The sequence below is a fragment of the Agelaius phoeniceus genome, chromosome 6 (genome assembly GCF_051311805.1).
Source record: "Agelaius phoeniceus isolate bAgePho1 chromosome 6, bAgePho1.hap1, whole genome shotgun sequence".
In the NCBI taxonomy this organism is placed as follows: domain Eukaryota; kingdom Metazoa; phylum Chordata; class Aves; order Passeriformes; family Icteridae; genus Agelaius; species Agelaius phoeniceus.
Genome location: NC_135270.1, coordinates 42,626,162 through 42,652,133, shown reverse-complemented (window position 1 = coordinate 42,652,133; position 25,972 = coordinate 42,626,162). Strand labels below are relative to the sequence as shown.

Below are 25,972 nucleotides of genomic sequence, written 5' to 3'. Positions count from 1 at the left end.
CATCCAGCCAGGGTCAAACCACCAGAAGCAAGACAGGAAAGACTTCAATGGAAATAGAGAGAAGAGGTATAAACTGTTTAACATATAGGGAAACAAAAATTACAGAGAAGAACAACCAAATCTGAAATGACATAATGAATCAGTTTACAAACAGAACCCTTTTTCCAGCACAATTACAGTGACAGAATAATCACTGGAGAGCTTTAAGAAATCATTCACTGAGCTCTTACATGGGATAATCTAGCAAAGGGACCCAGGAGACAATAAAGATCTTAAAGAACAAACTCCTCAAAGCACAAGAACAGTTCAATTCAATTTGTGGGAAACCAAGTGGGTGTGGAAGGAAGCAGGCAGCTGAATGGGAAACTCCTGACAGCACTCAAACACAAAAGGATGAGAATGAAAGGTGAAAGTGGGGGTGTGCTTCTCAGGAAGAATACAGAAACTCTGCCTCAGCATGTCAGGATGAAAATTATAAAAGCTTGAAATGGCATGAAAATTCATAAAATGTGAAAGGCATCAAGAAGGGCTTCTTAATGCACCCTGCTAGCAAAAGCATGACTAAGAAATCTGTGGGCCCAAAGCTGAATGGAACAAGAAACCAGTGGTAAAAAGAAAATATTTAGGTTACCTATGGATGGCATTAGATAGATTTTGCAACACTTTGGTAAGACATCACTTCAGCCAACAAACCTCCTCCATTATGCCACTTACTCTGAATATTCATCCTGCTGAGATCCATCAGTCTTTTTGCTGTGTCCTTCAAAATGCAGGGCAGCAAAATCCCATGTTTAGTTTCATTCTCTTTCCACAATAATAAACTACAGTTTCCTTAGAAAACTGCAATGGACACTTCATTGTTGGACCAGTGTGTCTCCCTATCTGTACCAGATGAATGATGGGAAGTTTTGGGACAGAAAAAGCTACACTGAGGGAGAATTAAGCTGTTTTATTTAAACAGATGGAAGATGCACACACAACACCACCAAAGCAAAGGACACAGTTTGAATTATTGTTATAATTCTTTGCCACATGCCTACAGAAAGCTTGACAACAGCTAAGCTGTCAACATGCTATCATACCACCCATCCTGCTGACCAGTCTTTGGGTTTTCTGTACTCCCCCAGTTGTCTGTGTCCATCTGTTGTCTCCTGTCTCATCCTTATCTTACTAGCTCTTTGGGGCAGGGAACATTTTTTTGCCTTGTGTTTGAACAAGCATTGTGTAGGTGCTACCACAATAGGCAGGAATAAAAATAACAACAATAATTAGGTTATATCTTAGTATCTCCTTGGGTTGGAATGTTTCCCTCCTGACTTCACAGCAGTGTTCATAAACAATTATAACTTGGTGCAATATGGGGCCTCATAAACAAATAATTACATCCCAACCTACCTTCAACCATTTCACCAGTCATCCCTCGAGGGCTGATCTGCTGAGCTCTCCATATGCTCCAAATGGTGAGTGTGTGTGAACTCAGTTTCAGCAGAAGATACCAGCCTTGCAGTGTAGCAGGACTAACACCCTGCATATAACCCATAGATTTTCTTTGGACAGAACAAGCTTCCTACACACAAACTGTTGCCTCCTACTTTTGTGTGTCAACCCTGACTCATTTCTAGTGCCAAGAAGAAGAGCATAGTATCTTCATCCTCTACTCCCTCTGAAGAATGGCAAAAGCCTGCAGTTACAAGTTTATGTAAGATGGTGGAAAAGAGTTACATTATAAACTGTGCACACAGATTGTGGTCAAGCACAACACTGTACAACTTCAACAAGCATATATTCCCAGGTGTTCTTTGAAACTAAAAGGAAAATCTTCCTTCCTTGCGGCTCGCTAGTGAAAATGGCTCACTGCACTGGAGACACTCAACTCCTAGGCCCAACTGGATCCAGTCAGGCTGTTAGTGTAAATCTAAGATTCAGAAAAATATAGCAGTAACATGCCACATAGTATGTCTTGGACTGCTTGCTAGTAGCTGAAAGGTTCTGCTGAACTCTTGGGGAAGAAAAGCCCCATTCACTAAGAAACATCCTCCTCTCTTAAAGTGCCACGAGCCCCTCTCACAAGTACCAAAGTACCAAAGAATCTGTCTACTGAATCAAGCATTGGGCTCTCTCTTCTCAAATCCACTGGCTGCAAAGACACCTCCTGCAATGCCTCATCCACACAACTCTGCTTGAGGACACTGGAAGAAATATGTTGCAGTGAAGAAAATCCTTTGCCCTTGTCTATTTCTTTTGATGGAAGAGCACAGAAAAATTATCTTCCAACACACCATTCAAATCTGCAGTGGCTTTTGACAGGTAAAAGCAGAAGTGTAAGCCTTTTTTTCCATCTCCAAAAAATTTCACCAAATCTTCTCACTGTAAATTAAATAATAACCAGGATAAAAGTCTCCAATAACTTCCAATTCCTAGTTATGAAGATGCAGGCAGTTGGGCCAGTCCTCTGCTTGTTTATCTGCAGAAATAGAAAGGCTTACAGTGCTGGATGCTAATGTAACACTACTGAACACACAGGCTCCCTCAGGTCTTTTTGGGATGTGCAGTGTAAAACTGGATTATGCCAGGGGCATGGAAGGTGCTGTAGGGCAATCTGCAGAGGGAGTGATTCACCCTGGCTCTGCTTCCCCACGCTCCCACCACAACTGCCAGTGAGGGGACAAGGGACAAGCCTGCCTCTCAGGCACTGCAAGAGCTGTTGGGACCAGACATCAGGAGTTCAGGCAAACCACTCCCTTCTGAACCTGTCAAAACTATAATAAAACAACCTAGGTAAAATTATGTGTCTCCTGTCTCATCTGCTCTTAAAACTTCCCTTTATGAGGGCACTACAGCCTCCCTCAGGACACTGTTTTCCTGCTTAACTTTCCAAATACTCATAAAGCTTTTCCTAGCACTTACCTCCACATCTTCCTTGCTACAAATTAAGCTGATTACTTCTTGTCCTATCCCCAGTGGACACAGAGAACAATTAATCACTGTCTTCTTAAAACAAGCTTTTAAATATTGGATGGCTTTTCCCTCGTCAATCTTCTCTCTAGTCTAAACCAACCCAACCAATCCTCTCCTTGCAGACAGCGTTTGCCACTCTGGCTGCTCTCTCCTCATCTCCTTCCACTGTTTCTGGTTTTCCTGCTCTCCTGGATGCAATGCTCTGCTGTGGCTTCAGCAGTGGCTGCTAGCGTAGAAAAACTACAGCCTGTGTGCTACACGTGACTCTCCTGTTAAATATACCCTAAAATGGGATTTGCTTTTTTGCAACATCACCACACTGTTGACTCATATTCAGTCTCTGACTCACAGTAGTGCCTCCCAGATCCTTTTCTGCAGTTCTGTTGCCTGGCTTGTTATCCCCCATTTTACATACAGGCATTTGAGTAGACCTTTCCAAGTACAGTACTTTTCATTTGTCTTTTATAAATTGCTTCTTATCAAATTTAGACCATTTTCTACTTTAATCGGTAAATTACCTATGTTGTGCCAAGAAAGCAGATCAAATTCCAACCTCATGTTACATATTGGCAACAAAAAGAGCATGAAAGGAAGAACTGCTGTGTTCAAACTTCTTAAAAAGAGTTACTGTCTTATCAGAACCTCAGCATTTCACTACTCCCTTTTCACTCTGCATTCCACCTGATTCTGGCAGGTTGACCCTGGCTGGATGACAGGTACTCACCAAAGCCGTTCTACCACTCCCCTCTGCAACTGGACAGGGAGAGAAAATATAAAGAAAGGCTCATGAGTTAAGAGATCACTCATCAATTACTGTCACAGGCAAAACACACTTGAATTTGGGAAATTAATTTAATTTATTACCAATCAAAATCAAAGCAGGATAATGAGAAGCAAAACCTAAAAACACCTTCCCCACATCTCTCCCTCTTTCCTGAGCTTATTCCCAGTTCTTTACCTTCTCCCCCAATTCTTTACCTTCTCCCCATCAGCAGTGCAGGGAAATGGGGAATGGAGATTATGAGCAGTTCATCACATGCTGATTCCGCTGCTACTCCTTCCTCAAAGAGAAGAGTCCTTTTCCTGCTCTAGTCTGGGGTCCTTTCCATAGAAAACAGTCTTCCATGAATTCCTCCAGCATGAGTTCCTCTCATGGGTAACAGTTCTTCACGAACTGCTCCAAAACAGATCCCTCTCCATGGGGTTCAGCCCTTCAAGAACAGGGCTGCTCCAGTGTGGGTTCCCATGGGATCACAAGTCCTGTCAGCAAACCTGCTCCAGCGTGGGCTCCTCTCTCCGTGGATCCGCAGGTCCCTACCAGGAGCCTGTCCCAGCACAGGTTTTCCAAGGCATCACAACCTTCTTTCAGGCATCCCCCTGCTCCAGTGTGGGGCTCCCTCCATGGGCTGCAGGTGGATCTCAGCTCCCAGTCCCTCCTGCCCTGCCTTCTTTGCTGACCTCAGTGTCTGCAGAGTTGCTACTGTCACATATTCTCCTTCCATTTTTCTCTGACCACAGCTGTGCAAAATTTTCTTTGCTTCTCAAGTACGATATCACAGAGGTGTTACTGTCATTCTTTGGCTTGGCCTTAGCCAGCAGAACATCCATCTGGGAGCATGCTGGCGTTGCTTCTGCTGGACATGAAGTTTCTGGCAGCTGCTCATAGAAGCCACTCTGTAGCCCCCCAGCTACCAAAATGTGGCCATGCAAACCCAATGCACTGATACACGGTGGTCTTCATAAATTAAAAGTAGCTCCCTCTAGCCTCATAAAATACATTTACTCAATGAAATTACCATCTGCTGCCAAAAAAGTACAGGAACATCCTAGGCACCACATCACTCTATGACCCAAGCTAGTACCAAACAGAGCTGCTAGCAACTCATTAGCCCATATCATCCAACAAGGAAGAGAAGGGACGCATTTAAAAAACTAATTATTTGAACTACATCTTTAAGACCTGGCTCAACAAAATTATGACTTCTGGTCCACTGGTATTAGATACACCCTTAATATGTATTTGATTAATGACCTATATGAAATTACATCAAGGATCAATGTTTCTTTGTATTTTCTCCATAAAGTTCTCAGCATTTGATTCCCAGATATGCAGCAGGTATTTTTAATGCATATACCTGAAATTATATTATATCATACCCTCTTTGACAATGCTGCTTGAGATGACCAGACAAACTGGCAGATTTTATTACCAGGATATCAATTAATTAACAGGCATTCTGAGTCCCTCAGGAAGGTTGGCCTTAGTCTCCCCATAGAACTTCTGCACTCTCTTTGTCCCCCTTCAAAAAGTCAAAGTAATCAATAATTTAAAATTTGTTTTCTTTGTGGTCTACAAAAAAAATGTAGTGTGTAACCAGCCATCATAAGAGAACAAAAAATTACCAGAACTTCTCTCACTCCAAAATTAAAAAGGATGTTAAGTGAATGTTTCCAGAGGAGGATAACAAAGCTGCTGAAATGCTAGGACACATGTCCTCTGTGGAGGGGCTAAGCACTCTGGGTTTATTTAGTTAGGAAAAAAAGGGGATTGAGAGGCAAGCCCACTGCTATCTACAGCTTCCTGAGGAGGAGAACTGGAGGGAGGTGCTGAGCTCTTTTCCCTGGTATTCAGTGACAGGACATGAAGGAATGACTTAAAAATGCTGCAGGTGAGGTTCAGACCAGATATTAGGCAACACTTCTTTACAGAGAGAGTGACCAAACACTGGACCAGGCTTCCTAGAGGAGTGGTCAATGACCTGTGACTCTCAGTGACACTTGCACAATGCCCTTAACAATATCCCTCAATGTTTAGTCTGCCCTGAAGTGTTGGACTAGTTTGAACTGGAACTATTCTATTCTATTCTATTATCAATTTTGTTTCAAGGAACTCAGTGTTTCACAAATTAAAATTTTGAATTTTCGGTGAATGGCAAAAGTGATGACTGTTATGAAAAACTGATTAAACACACTCTGGGGAAGAACTCCAGACTTCTGCTTCTTAAGTTAATACTTAAGAACCATCCTTCCTGCTCTGCTGACACTCAATACCACTGTAATGAAGTTCATGAGTCATGGATCAGAACATGCTGAGGAACACCTGATTGAAAAGCCTTACAGAAAAGGACCTGAGCTCCTGGTGGACATCACATTGAATATCAGCCAACATGCCCTTGCACAAAAGGCAGCTAATGGTATTGTGGGCTGCACTAGAAATGTTGTCAGCAGGTGAGGAAGGGGATCCTTCCCTCTACTCAGCCCTGGTGAGGCCAAATGTGGAGTGCTGTGTGCAGCTCTGGACTCCCCAGTACAAGAGGGAGGCAGACATAACAGAGGGCCATGAAGAAGATTATGAGTGTCTCTCATACTAGGAAAAGCTAGGAAAGCTAAGACTGGAGGAGAAAATACTCTAAAGGGTGTCTGGGGTGGGCAGTGTCTGATCAATGTACATAATTATCTGAAGGCAGGGTGTAAAGGTAACACAGCCAGGCTTTTTTCAGTGCTGCCCAGTGACAGGACCAGAGGCAACGAGCACAGACTGAAACACAGAAGGTCCTGCCTGAACATCAGGAAGCGCTTTTTTACTGGGAGACTAACTGAGCCCTGGCACAGGTTGCCCAGGGAAGATGTAGAGTCTCCCTCCTTCAAGATATTAAAAAGCCATCTAGACATGGTCATAATTGCTGGGTGGCCCTGCTTGAGCAAGGGGCTGGATCAGATGACCTTGAGAGTCCCTTCCAAATTTAACCATGCTGTGATTTTCACCAGCCATCAGCAGGTCAAAAATCTTCCTAGAAAACAGCTGCTCTGTGGCCTAATCTATTATTTTTCTAATGTCTCCTGATGCTATAGCAGATCCTTTTGTACTTTGATACTGCAGATGGTGCAGAAAGGAATTTAACAGCTAGGACAGGTTCCTTCTCAGGACAATGCTGCTGTTTCACTTACTGCATGAACTGATTGAGGTCTTTGTGAAATCACTTTAATTTGGACTTATGCAATGCTCAGAAAGGTCAGACAGGTTATTTCCTCCTTTCCATTACTTCCCACAACTAGTGAAGACAGAAAGCACAGTGGTCAAAAAAACTCAAATCAAAACTGTTTAATGCTGTTAAGAATATATTGCTCACATCAGCAGAGAAGTTTATTCCAGATAAGATCTCAGACTAAAGCAAGGACTCTTATCTTCTCTATGCATTCCCAACACCTGGGAGCACAAAAGGAGGACAGCACAGCCTTCCATTGGTTCTTCCAGTCTAATGAACAGAAGAGAGTTCAACTGAGCAAGGGAAGGACAAATCATAATCTTTTCCCACTTTCTAATGGTACAAGGACCAGAAAAGAAAGTATCAAAAAGTGTACATCACAACCTACAACCTTATATGTGTGTTCAGTGACTGACATCCACATGTAGTAAATGAAGATCAGTTGGGTATTTGTGAGTAACAAGAGCATTACAACTTGTGGCTTAACTTGCACCACAACTTGATTCACTTATATTTACAACAGCAAGTATAAGAGTAGAAAATTAGAAGAATATCAACTGGACAGAAAGCCTCTCTAACACCTTGAAAAGCATCTCTCTTCCATTTTGCTTTTTAATAAAAGTGAAGTATTTTGTAAGAAATACTGTTGTCTACCTGGTAATTCCTTAATTCATATCAGTTGAAAACTGTGCAGTTACAGAAGGAAGAAGATTCACACTTAAGATGAACGAAGAACTCTAAGCTTAAGGTGAACAGATTTTTCTACAACCCTTGCCTTGCTTCCCTCCATGACTAGTCATGAAGACAGGACAGAAGGTCCTTCCACACATCCCTCACCAGATCCCATTCCTCCACACTCCATTTAGTTTCTGCAGTTCAAGCAGATTCCTTTTCCCCCTGAAATCAATGTTTAATTAACACATTATTGGAAAAAAAAAAACAAGATGCAAGAGCAGACTGAAACAAAGCCAGCACTACCCTGCTCTGCAGATGCAGCCAGTCCCATTAGACAATTACCCCACTGGAAAGTTATTCCTCTCCTCATCCTCCTTCAGCTGCCAGCAAACATCATCTTCTTGCTTAGTTACCTTTCCTTCCGTCCCCACAGGACTCTTTCCTTTCTTAGAAGTGGTCCACAACAGCAGAAAAGACAAAGTAGAGGGAGAAGGGGAGCAAGTGCTCTCTGTGCAGCCTCACAGTGTGACTGAGGCCTCATCTTTAATCCTGCCATCCCCACAGGAGCAGTGCACTGATTCCCCTGATGACCACCCCATCAACACAGCAGGCACAGCAGAAACAGGACAATGTGCTGTGCCATGAGCAGGGGATTCTCACAGGGTCAAACCCACAAGCAGATCCTGGAACTACGCACAGCTGCATGTAGCCAAAGGCAGCGGAGATGGTACCGGCAGCTTCAAAAAGTTTACATCATACCTCCCCCTATCCTCATCAATTATTATTCTACCTCGTTCCTTGGCTCTCATCCTGCTGCTGGGAGGTACTTGCATGCAGGGGATGCTGCAGCACTGTCAAGGGCATTATAAGGGAGGCCCAGGGCTTGAGCACCCTCCCTGCTACACACACAGGCACCCACACTACAGGGCTGGTGCAGCCGGCAAAGGACAGCAGAGTCCATGAACTCCTGGGCTGAACTGCCCTAGCTATGAAGGGAGACATCAGGATCTTTGAGTCTACCATCCCAGCACTGTCATTCCCGGGATCCAAAGCCACTAGTGTTAATTAGTTCCCATGATGTGATGGATGACAAGCGGCAGGACTAGGAATGACACAAGCAGATTGTGTTTGAAATAAGCCGTCCCTCACCATCAAGGGCAGAGGAGAGGAATTTGGAAAGGACAGGAGCTCAGCACACCAGTGAGAGACTACAGATACACTGACAGCCCCAAAATCCCTGATATACCCTTCCCACCACCCCAGCTCAGTCCTTCTGCCAGCAGACAAAAACAGGCAGGGGAGTATGCCTGGGAGAGAACTCAGGCTCATGGCTGTGAGAAACAAGAAGAGAGCTCTGAGACGAGGGGAGGCAAAGCAGATGAAGAGCTAATCCACCCTATTGCAAGAGACCATATTTCAGACAGAGCTGAACTTCTGACAGCTGGAAGTGAACCTCCACCACCCTCTGAAAAGCCACACAGTGATACTTGCAGCAGCCCGGAGTCTAAAGAGGCTGAAGGCTTTAGCCCAGACAGAGCACTTCGCCAAGCTGGCTGCACAGTGCACAGTTCACAAGAGCTGTCCACGGTGCTCAGAGAGCACTGTTTTCTGTGAATGGTAACAAGAGAAATTGTGTTTCCATCTTCTCTTAAGGGAGAACACAGGATCTTCCAACATCACCAGTGTATTTCCAGTAGAGGTCTTTTTGCTCAACTTTTCCAGAACATCACTACAGAAACACTGCATTTTATCCCTACTAGACTTCAGTAAAACCATACTCAAGTTAGCCCAACCAAAAGTCATGGTTTTTCCATTGAAAAAAAAATTCACAAAAGGGTATAAACAGAGCACTAGAAGTGCCATCCATTGCCCACAATAAGTTGAAAGGAAGAACAAATTTCTCCCATGCCGTCTTTCTATGAACGTGTCTTCATCTGACTGTTTGGATGGCAGTGAGAAATCAAAACACCACTTCTGACTCTCTGAGTCCTTTACACATGAATTGCCATTATCTATGCCCAAGTGAGGAGAAACAGAAGAAAAGAAAAAGCAAACAACCTGAACCAAGATTATGTAATGTACTGGTTTCAAGAAGATACCTCTTGTATCTTGGTTTCAAAATTAAAAGTATTTCCCCCACCACTTGCTGTATGAACAAACCAGCTCTGCTAGACTGACAGACTGCTATTACATAGAAAAGGGGTATGAGGGAGAGATGAGAGCTGATAAAAATTTCCAAAGCTTAACCAAAATTTAGGTAATTTCCAGCTCCAGCTTGGGCATTTGTCAAAAAATAAAGCCTGTCTTCTCTTCATGCTGGTGGGGGGCAGGGGCAGATAAAGCTGGATGCATTTTGTTTTAAAATTAAGCCCCTTGTCACCTGCATCATCATCAGAGGTCATGTCTTATCCTGGCTTTTGGTCATCATAAAGCTTCTGACTCTTTCAGTTTGTTCTTGGACAGATCACTGTGTGTCCTTATCATTGACACAGCCTATCACAGCTCAGCCAGCATCCTGACATCCACTTACTTGCACATGCCCACAGCACAGGGCTAAAGGAGAGGGCAAAGGAAAACAGATCAGGGTGGAGGGGGAGAAATACACTCTGCTTGTCAAGAAAAATACTCTAAAGAGCTCTGGAGGAGGCTGCAGAGAAAGTTGTTCAGTAGATCCCCCAAAATACCACTGCTGATACAAGAAAAAGGGAACTAAACTCTACCTTCCCAGGAATAATCCAGACAGGAGCCCAACCATCTTGTACAGCCTGAAGGTGTCCTCTAGGTTGAGGACTTCAATCCAATCCTAACACATACAAAAAAAAAAAAAAAAAAAAAAAAAAAAAAAAAAAAAAAGAATTACCTGTACCTACTGGCTTGGCAACTTGCTTAGAAAGGGAAGACAGTAAGGGATGGAGGAGGCATAATAATTTAGTTTTTGCACAGGGACTTAAAATCCACCATCATTGTTACCACAAATTACCCCTGGCACCAATCTCTCACTCTCTGAATGCTTTGCAGGAACTGAGATCTCCTCTTACTTCAAGGATGCAAAACATTCAGGGTCAGGGTAAATTCCAGCACTATGTCATGTTCTTCCTTGGGCAGAACTGGGGAAAAGGAGGAACCATAAACCCTTAGGCCCACCTTTGCCCTTCAGGGCATCAGGGAGATACCAGGGAGGCAGTCTCCACAGGATGGGAGCAGGAACACAGGCCCTGCAATACATTCTGCCTGTTGCTCAGATGGCCACCACACTGTCTTAGAGAGCAGCCATGTAAGAGCCCAATGTAACGAGGATAAAAATGTGTGAGAGAGCATTGAAAGGAGGGCTACAAAGATGGTGAAGGGCCTAGAGGACAAGCCTTACGAGAAACAGCTGAGGTCACTTGGACTGTTCAGTCTGTAGGAGACAGGGAATACCTCATCAGAGTCTACAACTTCCTCTTGAGGGGAAGTGGAAGGGCAGGCACTGATCTCTTCTCTCTGGTGACCAGTGACAGGACTCAATGAAATGGCCTGAAGCTGAATCAGGGGAGGTTTAGTTTGGATGTTAGGAGAATGTTCTTCCCCCAGAGGGCGGTTGGGCAATGGAAGAGGCTCCTCTCCGGGGAAGTGGTCACAGCACCAAGCCTGACAGAGTTCCAGAAGCATTTGGACAATACCCTCAGGCACATGGTGTGATTCTTGGTGTGTTTTGTGCAGGGCCAGGAGTTGGACTCCAGCTGAGGATACTGTATGATGGTAAGATTCCTACAAGCACAGGAGCTGCAGCACAACAATCACTTCCAAAGTAAGTGAGGTAAGAGGGACAGCAGGGAGAGATCAGAAGGTAACTACTGGTGAAGCTGGGCAGCTGAAGCAAGATTGGTTCTGGTGAGGACAAACCAGGGGAGCAGAGGAATCTCTCCAGGCATCACCTAGAGCAACCATATGAGGCACTGGACACACTCCTGCCTCCACCCTCCTGCCTGTAGATTATCACTGCATCTCAAGGTCAGAGAAAGGAGAAAAGCAAAAGGCAAACACCAGTAGCTCTGGACAGATCTATTTATTCAACTTTTGCTATTGTTTCATGAAGCGGAAAGATCCAGAAATATGGAGACCTCGGAGCAGGCACAGCCACACAGAGAAAATGAGAAGTAGCAGCTGGCAGAACCACAGAAGCACCTTCCTGCCACAGCTCCCCTAGCCCTGGGTGGGAGCAGCCCATGGCCAAAGATGGAAGTCAGTCCTTCACACCCAGAAAAGAAGGGTGCTGAGCAGTTCTGTGAGCCTTGGAGAGGGTCGTGAACATCCTGAAATGCAGGAAAAGCTTCCCTCTCAATGCCTCAGCTCCCTCATCCCCACATGCCAGTCACCCCAGCCACCCACTGAGGCTTGTCGTATTCTAGCTGGGGGAACAAAGGAGGGGAACAGTGGATGGAGAGAGAGAGACTCTTACCTCCCTATGCTTCCCCACCCCAGCCTTTCCCTGCTCCACTCAGACCTGAAAAGCCATGGCTCTCCTGCACATCCTACAACAGAAACACAAGGAGCTTTTCTCCGCCTCTCAATTCACCACCCTCCAGGCTCCAGCAGGGACTGCATGGAAATGGCGATATTCCTGTATTGTCTGGATCAACAGTACGGATAAGCTCAAAGAGGGCAAGAGAGGATGGCATGGGAGGATGAGGTGGGAATGCTTTGTTCAGCCCTGGTTCCAGTGCAGCCCACCCCCTCTCTCGATCACAATGCCCTCCAGCTCGGACATGCAAGGAGGCATTGGAAAGGGAGGGGACCTGGGACGCTTATGAATTTTGTTTCCCCTATCAAGGGGACAGCACACTCCCTCGAGCATGCCTGGCTGTGACGGAGCTCCCTGGAGTAACCTTTATTCCAGTGTGTCGCAAGCATGTATTTCACGGATGGTTACACTGCATCATTATCACCAGACGTTCATTTGACCAAAATAATGTTATTAGCATCGTCAGGTCCATCTTCCCCCACACAATTTCTCCCTGCCCAGTACACATACACTCCCTCCGACCCCCAGGCCCCTGCCATCCACACAGGGCACACCCCTCCCCAGCACAAAATCTCATGATGTGTGACACAATGTCCAGGAAAAGAGAACGGCAAGAGGGGCTGGCGAAATGGATGGACGTGCCTTTGGCAATTACTGCGTTCCTCACCCTCTGTCAGTGTTTACCAACCATACAGACACACAAAGATGCACACACAAAAACCGAAATTAAATCACCGACTACCCAAGGTGCATGACCATGGGTGTACGCGTGTGCCCAAGCTGCAGCCACAGTCCTGTTGGGAGCCCAAATCTGTGCGGCATGAAGTAAAGGTCATCATGCCACTGTTGTGATGCACTAAAAAAAAGCCGCAGAGCCATCAGGATGTAACACAGAATTTTCTCGTCAAGGGATGAGAAACCTTCGGGGGAGTGGGGGCTGGGAGGAGGAAAGCGGGTGTGCGGATGGGGGGGATGGGGGAAAATGGCAGAAAATGGGGAGGAAAATGAAGAATACAAAGCTCCACTTCGCTAATCCAAGATAGACAATCCATCCCTTCCCCCCTCTCTACGCCCTCCCTCCCTCCGAAATGTTGGTGCAGATGGATTTCTGTATCTTGGTTTTGCAGCAGTGGGTCTAATGACTCCCATACCAAACCCCCTCGCTATGATAACCCCTCCCACTATTTTTTTTTTAGACCCGGCTGAAGAATAATGTGTTTTTAGAGATAATGGGTTTTATAAAAAGAAAAGAAAAAGGGACGCAGCGCAGACATTATGCGAATAAGCTGCTCCCCGCATCACCCCCATCTTCTCCCAACCACACATTCCGATTTCATCCCCTCCCGTCATTCTCCAGCCTTCCCCCATCAGCTCCCCCAAGGAAAGGAAAAAACCCACAGCGCGATCTGGGTAGCCGATCTCAAAATCCCAAGCACTAATCTGCTTGAATTTGTTCTTGCCCTTATATAAGCAGCAGCACGTCAACATGTTCAGTGGAAACGCAGCGTAAAATGAGGCCAGGCTACAGCCATGAACAGGGGTGATATCGGCAGATATCGCTTCTATCGAGAAGCCATCGCCACCAGGTTGATGAAATCAAGCATTGGGCTTCCAGCCGTTCCCTTGCTTTATTTATTTATTTTTCAACGCTTACTCTAATTTTACTTTGTCTCATTTTGGTTTCGCTCTACTTCATTTTTGAAAGGACAAAAGTGAAATAAATAATTAAAAGCCTAGAGACATACCCCACCAGAAGGTGCCCGAATGCTCCAGAAAGAGAATCCTCACCTCCTAACTTTGGGGTTTCGTTTTTTTTTTTAAATAAATAAATACAGTCCTGTTGCTCACATTATCCCCAAACTTCCAGTGTCCCCAGCTGCACCTCCCTACTCCCGAAAACCAGACACTTTGCTAGCGAGAGATAAATGTTTAAGAAAGTGCCGAATACTGAAAAGAAACTGATAGAGAAATGAAAATTATGTCTATACAATAATCCAGTTCATTCAGCTGATAAGGTGCGTTCAGTCGCAAACCCACGAGCAATAATCTCTGCAACCTCCTCCCCCCAAAATACTACTAACCCTTATATAAACTTGCTAAACATAACACTGATGACCATTTCAAATGAAACCAGTGGCAGACGTAACACCTTTCTGGTTAATGCTACAATTAATAACTGACCGTATCATCACGGCAAACAAAACCTTTTGTGATCAAATTTTCCCCCACCTACTCAACGTTTCTCTTAGACTTTCAACAGTCTAGTTAAGAGTTCGCCCCCTCAAAAAATAGCCCCTCAAAATTTGCAATAAGGAGCTATTGGTGAGCGGTCATTTCAATATTCACCTTTTTAGGAGGGCTGTGTGCTTATCTCAGAACAATTACGGGTAGCAAAAATACAGGAGGGACAAATAATATTTAGAAAAAATCCAAATAATTTCTTAAAACTATTTGCAACGAAGTGTCGAACAGTTTGACCACAGAAAGGTGGAAGGAGAGCTTGGAAAAGCAAAAAGCTGAAAGTGTGCTTTTTATAAATGATTCAATGTTTTTAGCCCCGGTTCTGCCTCCCCAATCCTTTGGTTTTTCCGCCGCTGATCTCATGCCTAATCTTTTTTATTGTTTTCTTTTGAGGGAGGAGGGGTAGGTAGAAATCAGGAAGAAAAAAAATTGAAAGTGTTCAATTTGAACAAAATACATTCTTAAAACAGCACTGTTAAATATGTTATTTTGTAGCCACATAAAATTACCATCAAAATAAATTTAAGAGTAAGCAAAAGACAAGTCACCTGCAAAGCACCAGAGTCGGTGCCCTTAGGTAGGAGAATTACATCACTCCCTGACTCAATGGTGTTTTCTTTTAAATTATAAAGCAGGTGTAATTTTTTTCTTACAGAAAAAATCCCGATAAGAAAAAAACTCTAAAGCCGTTATTTCACATAGATTTTGCACGAAAAAAAGCACTGAACCAACCTTTAAGGTCACTGACTGCCTGAAAACCCACGGCAGTCACTCGCGGTGGAAGTTTTCAGGCAAGACGGCTACTAAATCATTAATACAAACAAATGGAAGGCGGGGAAGAAAGGCGCTACCGTAATAGATCCGAAGACTTGGAAGAGACAAAAAATATTAAAGAAAAAAACTTTCCTTTTCAGCCTCTCTTCTTTTCTCGTTAGTATTAAAAAAAAAAAAAAAATCCTTGAGCTTTAGTCAAACAGCAGGCTCACTGTAAGGGTCTCCCTGCTGTAACTCAGCGTAGTATCTTCTTTTTCGAAAGCCCCCCCCACACCAATTTTCCATTGCAAAATGCCCCGCCGCGGGAACTGCGATCTCCCGAAAAGTCTGACCAAAGGAGCCGGAGCGTCCCGAGGGTCGGTGCGCGCCCACTCCGCCCGGGCGGGCAGCGCCCAGCCCCGCCGGGGCAGCAAGGAACGGGAGAGGGATAAAACGATCCGAAATAGTTGTCGTGGGAAGCGTGAGGAGAAACCCACCCGCGGAGCTCCGGAGCGGCGGCGCCCAGCACTCGCCGGGCGGGCAGCTCCCTCCGATCCGCGCCGTGCCGTGCCGAGCCGAGCCGCCCCCCGCCCGCCGCCCCTCTCACCTCCGCAGCCGGGCGGGCACCGGCCGCCGCGCCAACTCGCGGCTCGCCTGCGCTGCGGGGCAGGGGGCTCCAGCGTGGCCCCAGCCGCGGGGGCTGCGGGGGTCCCGGGGAAGCTGGGCTGGGCTGGCCGTGCCGAGCCGAGCCGTGCCGGGAGAGCCGCGGGCGGAGCTGCGCAGGGCTGAGCGCGCCGCGGTGCCGGAGCAGCCCGAGCCCCGCGCACGCCGCCGCCGCCGCCGCCCCCTGCTGCCGCCGCGCCCGCCCCACCGGCCCCGGCTTTTAAAGAGACCGCGGGTCCGCGCCCCGGCCCCCGGCACGGTCCGCCCGGCCCCGGCAGCGGGCACGGCCCCGGGCACGGGCAGCAGCGCTCCGCCGGGCTTCGCCTCCCTCCCACGCTTCCGCCGCCTCTTCCCAGCAGAGAGCTTCGGCGGCTTCTCGGCCCGTCAGCCTCTCGTTCCTCGAGCGCTCCTTCACCGGGCCGGCACAGCGAGGGCGGATTTCTGCCCCTCTGGTCCCAGCAAGGCGAAGCCGGGCAGACGCGGCTTGTTTCTTCCTTCAGTTTGCTACCAGGGACCAGCCGTCAGAGCAGAGGAAGCGTCTTCCTCAGACGATCACTTTCATGAGTACCCCAAAACCCGTAAAGTTCACAAAGAATTTTCCCTTCTAGCTCAGAGTTTGACCCAAACCTTCTGCGTATTTCTAGTCAATTTATACACTGCCCATTTCATTTAAACCAGCCACTAAGTTTCCATGTACAAATATCTCAAACTTTTTATCCACTCATTTTCTCACTTTTAAAAGTAGAGAAAACAGCCACGGATAGACATCATCGATTATGCTGGGGTCAATATTTCAATCATTTAGAGTGTACATCCTAGATATTGTTATTTATCATTTTATCACTATTAGTACTTAAAACAGCAAATATACTGTGGGAAACACATAAGTAAAGATTTTTAATTTTTTTATCAGACTAAAAGTCCACCTCAAAGAAGACTAGCAGACAGGAACATTATTCACATGAAGTGCACACAAACCCAAAAGTGAGGAATCAAACTTTCTGGCCCCTCTCTCCAGACTATATGGTCTTGTAAAATTTGTGTATGATGTTGCTCATACTGCAACATCAGACACTTAGAAATGCATTTGCCTTAGGGACAGACTGCAAAGCTATTTGTCTTTCCTTCTCCCTCTGATCACATATCCAAAGGTTTTTGTCTTTTTCTACATTTTGCATAGCAGGCAGCCTACCCGCAGTACTCAATAAATAATAAATAATTATTATTTTATACAGTGTGTATTGATCACCTTCCTACTATTGAAATGCTGCTGCGTCTGAGGTGGATAATAGCCACACAGAAACACTAAATAATAGTTACAAGTAGTATTAGGAGCCCCTTGGGAAGTTTCTCTGGAAAACGCAGTCCTTCACACACCCTAACAAATTCATATACATGTACAGAGAAGACCATAGAGACCTATTTCAGCAACGTGACAATGGTCCAGCAAAGAGACATCTTCCTAGCCCAAAATCAGCACCCCAAGAGCAAGATTTTATCCTTTTATATGTTTGTGTAAAGGCAGATTATTGTTGATTGTTTTAAACCTGTTTTATATGAACAACATTGCAGTAAGAACTATCAATCCCTCCTTAGGGCATGGGATTAGATCCTGGTCTCAATTACTGTGAAGAAAATCAGTATTACTTCATTTACTTCAGTAGTTAACTAGTTAAAAAGTGCATCTGACAATAAAATCTGGCTTCTCATGCATTTCTTCACTTGCTGGTAGTTCTGGCAATCTAGCATTTTGTAGCTTGCAGTTTATGAAAGTAATGATTTGTTGAGATAGTCTTCTGAAACTGCACCTCCTCCCCCCCATCCCTGTCCAAGGTCTTCTAAGACCATGCACACACATACTTGCATCATATTTTAATCTGGCTGCCTAACAACAGAGTGTCTTCCATGGAAAATCAGTGACAACAGCACCATCTCCACTTCCAATTCCAAATTTAACCATTTTGATTCAGCAGACAGAAACAGAATGTCCTTTGTGAGAAAAAACAAACTAGCAACCTTTAACCAGCTTCATCACTAAGGGTAAAGTGAGTCCAAAAAAGATTTGGGGAAAATAAGCTAGTTTTCATCCTATCCTTTCAAGTGGAAAAAGAAAATCCCAGGACACCTATATATGAAATGTCTAAAATTAGACAAAGGATAGAAGACTTCATCTATCTGAGAAACTTATATTCAGAGTGCAACATGGAAGCAAGGAGGATAACAACTACTTTGGAAAAAAATCTTACAGTGCCTAACTCGGACACATAGACCTATACTTCTGAAAAATTGTTACAGTTAGGCACCAAAATAGCAGACATCATGTTATAAATAGGCACAGTATAGTGAGAAAATATTAGAAGAGAAGGGAAGTTTTCCTAAGGTTGCAAGGTACGTCTTTGCTGGGGTGTGAAGAAAAATAGAGACAAGAGGAAAGCAGTGCAAAATGAGAAGTTCTTTGTCCAGCAAGCAATGCTATAATTGCTCAACAAGAGAGTGGATTTTTCTTTTTAATTCCCCTAATTCTTTCTTTCTCATCTCTCATTCTAGCCATGCAGCTTGCAAATAAATTGTATGGAGATGAAAAAAAACATGATTCTTACAGTGAGGTTTGTAGTAGAACCCTCTAATACTACTTATCTCCCCAGTATATGTAACTGGCATTGTGGTGAGACTTTTCAGAACACATGACATGCTCTAGATAAAGTGTTTTGTCCCCATCTAAACGATAATTAGATGCATAAGATTTTTTCAGTGTCTTCATTAAGAAAATAGCCAACTTCCTTTCCAAAGGGCCTTAAAAATTAGCAGTGACATAGATTTATATACCTAGGCACCTGACAATTCCCTCCCAACCCCACCAGACAGAAGAGGCAAAGGCAAGAACACACGTTCATAGAAACGCCATTCATCTTCTTTTGTTTGTTCCCTTTAGAATAAATTTCCAAAAGTTTTTACCAAGCCAATGGGCTTTTTATAACTAAAAGACAAAATGCTGTCATAAACTGGGGCAATTCAGTCAGTGCAATTTCAATACATTGCTATGTGGGACTGCTCATCTTCAAGGAACTCATTGTGCTCTGAGACCTGGGCTTGCTAACTCAGGGCACAGCTGTAGCAGGCACCACACACAGCTTTTGCTTAGGTCTTGCTAGAGCAGAGAGCTGGCTCACAGGGGGAACCCATCCCCCGATGCCACAGAAAATGCTCTTGCCATTTCAGCAGTTCCTGGTTCCTTCCCCCCTTTCCGGTTGAGCAGGGGTGATGACAGAGAGGGATCAGACTAGATCCTCCCAGAAAAGCCTCTGGAGACAGAACTTAGAGGCATCATCCATCATGCCAGGATGTCCAAATGCTGCACCACAAGATCTAGAAGATTCATTCGAAACAAATGCCCTGAGTATGACAGCAGGGGATAGGAAAAGGGGCTGCACTGCAATATTGACACATAGAATATAATCTCCTGGTATTCCTCCTTAGATTCTCTAAATGGCATTCACCAAATCCTTGAAATTAAGTGTTTGTATGGCACAGTTTAATGGAAATGAGGCTCAAGGGGAATTTGCCATTGAAACAGTGGCAGGGAAATCCGTGCAACATGGCAAGAATGCAATTTATCTCTGGCTTTTTTTTTTTTTCCTTTTGGCCACGTTAGCATTTTCAGTGTCTTTTTGCCGAGAAGTTAAGACCCAAGGTGAATTTACAAGCTGCAGTCCAAATTGTGATCAGATCTTCTTGGGTTGTGCCAAACAAAGCTGATCTTATCTCACTGGTGACCTTATTCTACTTGAGAGAGCAAAACTCATTACAATAATAAGAAATAACAGAGATGGAGGAAAGTAATCATGACAGTGCTTGGTCAGAACTCCCTTTACCATCATTTCAGAGGATTAGTTCTAAGCTCTTCTGCAAACACCATTTTTAACTCCAGCTGGAGGTTCAACCTCCAAAGTTAGTCTGACCACTTGCAGGACATTGCCATTTATTCTTGATGCATAAGCTTTTTCCTCCTCAAAGCATGTTCTGTTGCATTTATTTAATAGAAACTGTACAAACTATATACAGGAAGTCATTTTCTGAGCAACATTTTGTTTGAATGTATAGGGGACAGAAACTATACAGGACACAACTTTGAGTGTGTGGAAGTGTATGAATGAACAAAAAAACCTTGATGTGTGTAGCCAAGGATGCAAGTGTGAACCCATTCAGGTGAAAGGATTCCTTGTGGGAACAGTGCTTGAGAGAGATTAAATAAGTGGTGTGTGTGCAAATGCTGCAAGAGCAAATTCCAGGCAAATCATATAGGAGAAAAAAGTATATTTCATTGCATCTACTGATTTGGGGAAAGAAATTATTCAAGCCCTTCTCCAAGTTTCATACACTTTTCCACCATCTTTAAGAGCATCATTGCAAGAGGATGCATTGTATGTGTGTATTTACACATAAACATTAACAGCAACAGATGAGACAGATGTGGGTGTATGCCCAGTTCTGCAAGGGAGAATAAAAGAAAAGCTGTACATTCTTCAAGCCAGCGATATAAAATTCCATGGTTGTCACATTGGCTTTGTGACATCCCCTACCAGATGTTAGACATATACCTACATCTCATCCTAAGACAGGACATCCATTGCCAACAAGCCTGCTGTGACCCTTACTCAGTGCAGGCCAAAAGAATGAGAATCCCTTCCTATGGGCATCCAGTGAAATGGCCAAAACCACAGCCACAGTTCAGAGTTAAACACAGCCTTCCAACAAGTATTTCCACCAGTTTTGAACTCCATCCTTTCTTGCTTCTTGTATCTTTTAACTCCATGGGGTCACTCCAGTTTCTATGTCATCCAGCCCCTTGCCTGCAGAAAGACTCAGTAGAACTTTATTGCTTACTGCACTTTCCACTTGAACTCTGCCTCCACTCCTTGTTTCTGAATCCTCAGATGGAGCCATGAAAATTAGCCAATGACATCACAGTGTGCTTCTCTGGCAAAAAATATCATGTCATACATGCGTGTCCCTCAACAGGGTTGAGTAAGAATAGGAATTGATGAGGAAGAGCTAGAGAGACATGCAATCAGAAAAGCTGGATTTAACATGAGCGAAAGATAAGTCTCTCTTTAACAAAATGCTAATCTAATGCATTCACAGAAGCTACTCCTTGAAGAAATTCAACAGCTTCTCAAGGAAGATTAAATAGTATTTCCCTTTTGCCTTTGACCCATTCAGTGACCCTGAAGCACACACCTTGATTGCTTTAGATCATTGGTACTAGATCGGCACATTTCCTGCTATATCCACTAGTTAACACTCCAGACAATGTTGGAAATGCAGACAGTTTGGGAATTTGTATCTGGCACTGCAGTCTTTGGAACCAACCCCTAGCAGTCTCATGTCAAACACTTACCTGTAGCTGGCCACTTATTCACACAAAACAGAAACCCTTCCTGGCCAACAGGAGCAGGTGGAAAAAAGACATCAGTGCGGAATAACAGCATTGGGGCATGACAAGCAGACTGCCCACTCTTTCTCTCAAAAAGCAGACCCCTCAGACTGACTGCAGCACCCATCTCATGTCTGAGTTAAGTATAGATTCCCCTGCAAAATTTCTTTTATCCCATGAGCTCCTGAAAGGTGTGTGCAAGCATCAAGTTATGAGTAACTAATCAGTTGGGAAGCTCTCAGGATAAGAAGCAACTGCTGTAACCAGTGCCTTTCCAATGGTTCAGTTATCTCATTTTAAAACCTTATGCACTATTTTGGATAAACATGATAAAAATGGAACAGCTGTTATTTTCTCTGCTGACATGGCAGACAAACAGAATGCATTCAAACATCGTTCTATCTGTATGGGGAAGCACTTCCAATTCACAATCAGATGCCAATAAATGTCCTTTTTTGGCATGAATCTATAATGTGAAGATTTGAGGTGAGATGAGACACCCCAAACAGGACTCCAATAAAACCGGGGCAAGGGGGGAAAATTCTCTTCCTGCTGCTATAAAACAGTGGGGACTGGGAATTTTTGTAGCTTCAACAAATTCTTCAAGGAGCCAAAAAGAGCAAAACATACCTTCTTCTCATTTAGCAAACACTATTTTTGACAAAAGCCTTTTATCTTCTGTTTGGTGATAGGCGTGGCATATCTCCAGGGCAAGCCTAAAGCATTGCTTTTGACCTTTAAAACACTGTGTGCCTCTTCTTCAAAATTAATAGGCATTAGGTATCTGTGCTACTTAAGCACTTTCTGAAAATCCTACTGAGTACCTATCTAGGAAAATCCAGCCCTCACCACCTTGGATCTCATCACATCTTTTCTCAAGGGAGGTTAAGCCAACACTGGCTCCCAGGCACAAAAGGAGGTCTATAATGAACCAGCAGCCAAGGCTCTGCCGTGCACTGCTTGCAGGGCTGTGCCCTCCTCATGTCCCCCCTCCACACCTGGTGAAAGGTTCGACTGATGCTGTGAGGCTGGAAGCAGGCATGTGTTGTCCAGTTACGGGTTCTGCATTCATCACTCTGTATTAAGGCATATTCTTGCATTTCCTGGGCTCAGTCTAGGCTTTAAGACAGGAAAGTTGAAAAGCTAGACAAATGCATATATTCAAAAAAAGGGACAGCAAAAAAAAATTTGAGAGCAGTTCCCCTTCTATAGCCTGGCCCCTGTGTCCCAGAGCAAATACAAACCTTGCTTTAGGGCACTATATAAATTGGTATTATAAATTCAGATGGTGCACCAGGGAGTGCCTCATTCTGTATGATTGGAGTCATTCTCAGGAGCAGTTCAGGCACTCAGCCTGCCACATGCGACTGCTGCCCCAAGGGCTGCCATTACAGATGCATTATTACAAAGCGCTGCAATAAAGCATGAACTAAAACAACTTCATTGAAATGAAGATTAATACTGAACATGTGTTCACCTCCTTACACTCGGAAGGAACAGTCCAGCAAACACAAGCACCACAGTGCTGGGGCTGATGGGTTAGGGGAGCAATGTGCTGGCCAACCACCGCTATCGCTGAAGGCAAGCAATACATTTCCATAGCATCTTTTAAGTGTCCATGGGTAGATTTAATGCAGCAGCTGTGAAGCAGAGAGTAAGGCAAGCAAAATATGTTGAGTCCTGAAACATGCAGAAAAGTGTGCTCTGTTTGAAGCACAAAACAGAGAGGGATGCTTCAAACCTAGAGAAGAAATACCATTCACTGCAGAATGATCCATACCTTTAGTTATCACAGACTTCAATGGATATTGATGGATATTCTCAGCACTTCAAAGTGTTATACCCACATGAGACTTAGAGGTGAGAAAGATCAGCTAAGGTGATAGTTCTTCCATTCCACTTACAATCAGAACAAGATTATTCCCCATGATCTATTTACTGGTGCCACTGTCACCTCAGTTAAGCTCTCCTATGCCATACAACACTCACTACCTCCCCCTTCTGATGCCCTTTGAGAGCCTCATAAATTTCACCATTGACATAAACGGAGAGCCATTACATCTATATATTTCCTGCTCAAATTAAACTCATGATAGTCTGTTATGGTTTAATGGCCCAACTTTTATGCTTCCTTTTCCTGATGCAGGTTTTTTACTCTTCCTTTCCTTCCAATCTTTGTAAGGCTCCTAGCAAGACTAGCTGTGACAACTGACTACACCTCCCGGTGGATTCAACTCCTTCATTCTAGCAACCAAATTGGACCTGAACTTGTAGTAGTAAGTGTAAAAAGATCTAGAATAGACACAATCCATGACCCTCAGAAGAAGTGAATTAGTCAGTTCTGGAAGTACTCCTAGGTCCTTTTGAAGCCTCTGTGACGTGACCCGATATGAAGGCATTGAAAGGCAGCACAACATCATCTTCTTACTAAGGGGAAAAAAACCCACATGGGGAGGGGCAGATGGCATTTCACAAGAGGAAAAAGAAGCATTTGTTGCTATATTACACCTCCAAAGTAACAGATTCATGATTAATCTGCACGATGGTATTTTGCACGTTAAGGAAAAAGCAACAATCTCCTCTGAGGGCACACCCCACAGAACAGAGGCTCTGACCCTTGGGAATCAACTGCATGCAAAGGCCTTTATCACTTAGCAGTGGTTAAGACCTCATAGATGATCTGTCTTTGGCATAACACCATATAGGCACATTGTAATGAATGACACAGGTAGCTTAAAAAAAAAAAGGAAAGAAAACAAACAAAAAACAGAGTCATCATGCATCTCTGTGTATGGGCTGGAAGTGAATGTGGGGGAAAGCACTAATAAGAGAACAGATGCCCTCATGATTCTGGCATCTACATTGCTTTCTGCTTCTGGAGTAAAAAAGAAATTTGTCATAAAAATAAATGAACTGACATCAAATATTCAAGTTTTGGGGAAAAAAAACTGAGGGTGATATGTAAATACACAGTAAACAAGAAAAGCTCCTGTTAACAGGTTTTTCTTTCCTCCCCAGGTTGACAGGCACTGCACCAATGCAACTGAGAGAGAATGAGACCTGCTGCATTCAAACAATTTCTAACAGAGCTAAAACTCTGCACTGAACATGGACAAGGAAAGGTTGGGCAACTGCTTTTAGACAAGGCTGCCATGTCACTGCCCGTTCAAAGGGCACTACTGTAAAGCAACAGGTTTGAATTATATTATTTCACAGCAAGGTGCCATCCATTCCTCCTTGCACTGCAATTTTAAATCCCAAAAATAGAGTGGCCTTCACAGCCCTCCCACAGTGTACCTCTCACACCACCACAAATACAGCTCAATAACTGTCCATTGTCATCAATATTCTCCTGACTGAAGATGACTTAATAAAACATTCTTAGAAGCCAGTCAACAAGACTTACAATTAAAAGGGAGCCATTGTTAAGCTTCAGTGAATTATTGTTTTACTTAGTTCTCCACACTTCTACTAAACCCAACATAACACTTCATCCCAGGCTGGATCTATGCTATGTCTAGCTCTGAATGGAGAACTCTGTAGACCTCCAAAAGGACAGGACTTGTTCTATCATCATAAAAGGCCTACAACTTCAAAGGCCTACAAATCTCCTAGATTTAAACTATGCATAGAAGCCAACAAAGATCCATATGCTGATGAGTCAGTGCCTTCATAGAGCTGATTCACATTACACAAAAAGATACATGAATCCTTATGCACGCTTCCTATGAAATGACCATTACATTTCTCTAACAATCAGATTCCTGCTGGCCAAAATGTTATTTGGTACCTGCACTCAGAGCTGGAGGCACTGAAGCTTTCTACCCATCAAATCTAGGATCAGGATTTGAGCTGCAATAAAGTAATTGGTGTACCTGGTTAAAAGATGAGGCAGAGCCTCTCAGCATTGGCCTAGAGCACACAGAAGACAGAATCCTCCTATAGGAACTAATCTTTCAGCTGAAGGAAGAAATAGTCAGAACACCCACCAGGTCTGCAGTTGCTACATTTCATATTACCATCCTAATAAACAAGAAGGTTTCCAACAGGCTCTTATTAACAAAGTTTTGCTTAGCCCAATGCTGTCTCAGCAGGAGGCTCCAGGGGTTAAGTCAATGGGACTGTCATAACCCAGACACAGGCAAGTGTCAGTCAAAGATGAACTGCAGGGTCTGGAAAATGCTCTGCTCCACTAGATGCAAGGAGTCACAGTGATTCTACGCAGTGTGCTTATGATCACCCCATGCACAGGCAAATCCATAAGAGATGACTCCATCCTACCCCATGCAGCTACAAACCACAGCTGACTTTGAGATACTGGCCTGCAGACAGAAGACATTGATTATCTTGTCCCTTTTTGCCAAGCACAATCTGAGAACTACAGCTCAACCTGCTTGTGGTATTACTGATCACCACTGCAGAAAGGGTCATGTCATCTCTGATTTCATCACAATATCTGCAAGAATCATGCAAAAAGTGCTGCTGCATCAGACGTAAATTATGCTGTGTTTTGTGCAAGATAGAGTTTTACTGGGCATGTAAGTGTAACTTCAGAAATCTTTTAAACAAGGAAGTGTTACAATCCTCTGTGTAAATGCTGGCTTCAGAATGGGAGGTGCCTTTTCTTGTTTTCCTTGGTTTAAGCTCCCTCCAAAATGATGCAACCTGACTTGTGAAAAGTTACCTTATAAAGAAACAATGAATTTATACAGGCATATCAATTTAAGTTCACACTTACATGCACCAGTATCACTTCTC

At 44.1% G+C, this 25,972-nt stretch overlaps 1 protein-coding gene across 1 annotated transcript in view; it reads right to left on the bottom strand.

Annotated features, from left to right (window-relative positions):
• LOC143694394 (neurexin-3-like) overlaps positions 1–15,970 on the bottom strand; it is a 96,154-nt gene extending 80,184 nt beyond the window's left edge. Inside the window, exon 1 of the mRNA XM_077180563.1 lies at positions 15,615–15,970. The gene's annotated coding sequence lies outside the window, so the exon portion shown is untranslated. The remainder of the gene's footprint in view (positions 1–15,614) is intronic.
• Positions 15,971–25,972: the final 10,002 nt, after the last annotated feature.